Consider the following 2,178-nt stretch of genomic DNA (forward strand, 5'->3'; position numbering starts at 1 on the left):
TCATTCCTGAGGGCTCCAGGTCATTAGCAGTTCTGTCAGGATTGGGTTGCGGTAGGTTACCATGTATCATGGGGGGTGGTAGTATTGAGAGATGGCCTAGAGAAGCTTCTAAATTTATCCCTTAAAATTAAGCATACCCATGTTACCTATTCTATCTTGCTTGAGTTTAGTTGGTTAGGGCTGCCAAGAAATTTGACAATTTACCTACGTTGTTTAGTTGTACAGTTTATTGGAATTGTTCATATCCCCTTATTGTGCTTTTAATATCTCAGTTGATCTCATTGTTGGCACTCATAATTAAATTTCTCTCTTTTATCCTAGTGTGTGTAAAAAATACTGTAGATCAATTGGATTTTATCAATTGAATTCAGAATCCTATAAAAACTTAATATATTTTGATCAAATGGCTTATCAAAGGAAATAAGAATGCTTTATCATTAGAAGGATGCCATTGTAAATTACCAGTCATCAGAAAATTTTCTTAGAGATGTTCAATTATAATTCACCTCATACTTCAGTTTCATTAATTGTCCTAATAATTTTTCCTTGGTCAGTTTTTGCTCTGATCCTTTTTTTTTTTTTTTTTGCTTATGTTTCATTTGAGTTTAATTTATTGTACTTTTTGTAATGATTCTGAAGTCATTGATGTGGAAATCTTCTTCTTTTCTCATACAGGTATTTAGAATAACAACATGCTTCCCGAATATCACTTATTATAGAGGTTTACATATTGCTATGATGCTGAAAACTGTGGCACCAGTATATGAAATACCAGCAGTGTCTACCCCTGTGGACAGGTTTTAGCAGTTCTTCCAGACTAAGATGCACTAGGAAGAAAGGACTGGACATCCATTTCTGAAAGTTAGCTGCAACCCATATGATCACAGCAAAACATTGTCTGAATCACTTGCGTTGGACACAAGTTCAAGAGGGATCAATCATTCAGTACCAGATGACATCATGGTGCTAAGAGGTCCAGTGAGGGTGAGGGAGAGTTTTGGTGAGAAGACTGATACAAAGCTGTAAGCAAGGCCTTGACTTTCTGCTGATCATGAAAATGATGAAGGCCTGGCAACATTTCATTCTGTCAGAGTGGACGCTATGGCAACTATCAATCTATCTGTGACATAACGTTCATAATTCCTTCTAAGAAATTACCAGAAACTGAGTTGTCTATGGATCTGGAAGCCTAAAACATGCTAGAGCTTTACCTACCACGGTGCCTTTTTAATGCTTATTTTCAATCTACCTTGTCTCAGAATTATTTAGTACAGCTTTTTGTCATGATAGCTTATGAAACAGCATCTTTTCTCATTCAAATAACTTGGATAATTGTAATTACTTTAGAGTTCACTTACAAATGACTTATTATTTTATTATATTGTCTTATTTGACTCAATAAAAAATGTTTATTGAACATATGCTTATCATTTCATTGTCCTTTCTTCCTTTGGTAACATGTTCAAAATCAGATATAAACATTAAGAATGGATCTTTCTGAATCTGAGTTTACATATCCTGCCAATAAATGAGTACAATATACGTGTAAACCAGGATATGTGACAGATGATAAAGCATCGGGATTCATTGCGTGCTTGGAAAGTGCATGGTCAATTCAACAGACATGCATTAGTAAGGAATTTACTAAGTTTATTGTTTTTATGACAGATTCCAAGTAGTTTATTCACCTTAATGCTCTGATTTAGGGAGTGGTAGGAAGAGGGTGTGGCTGACATAGTTCCACTTCTAATGATGAACTAAAGAGATATAATGAGGAAATTATACATAATATAAAAATAATTAACAATATCATATACATAATATGAAAATTACATATTATATAATATATATAATATGGAAGTCTTAAACATAGAAATAATGTACAATGTAGAAATCATATACAATGTAGCAATCATATACAATGTTGAAATCATATACAATGTTGAAATCATAAATATAATGTAGAAAATATATATCATAGAAAATACATATCATATATAAAAAATTGAAAAATCACATATAATGTAGACACCATATATAAAAGGTAGACTTATAGATAAAATATGTAAAAATTTATCTACTATAGAAATAATATATGTAATAGAGTATAGATGTATATTTATCATTAGGCATATGAGTCATTTTTACTTTTTTGACAAAATTACTGGTAGGATAAAA

At 31.8% G+C, this 2,178-nt stretch overlaps 1 protein-coding gene and 1 long non-coding RNA gene across 2 annotated transcripts in view; both read left to right on the top strand.

The window, feature by feature from the left end:
- LOC123522605 overlaps nucleotides 1-1,421 on the top strand; it is a 7,722-nt gene extending 6,301 nt beyond the window's left edge. The window contains exon 2 of the long non-coding RNA XR_006680846.1: nucleotides 676-1,421. This is a non-coding gene — a long non-coding RNA (uncharacterized LOC123522605). The remainder of the gene's footprint in view (nucleotides 1-675) is intronic.
- Nucleotides 1-2,178, top strand: part of LOC123522586 (complement factor H-related protein 4-like) — a 128,887-nt gene that overhangs the window by 81,487 nt on the left and 45,222 nt on the right. The window lies entirely within an intron of this gene.

Source organism: Echinops telfairi, unplaced genomic scaffold (genome assembly GCF_000313985.2).
Source record: "Echinops telfairi isolate 266 unplaced genomic scaffold, ASM31398v2 ScPeMD7_7424;HRSCAF=8462, whole genome shotgun sequence".
NCBI lineage: Eukaryota > Metazoa > Chordata > Mammalia > Afrosoricida > Tenrecidae > Echinops > Echinops telfairi.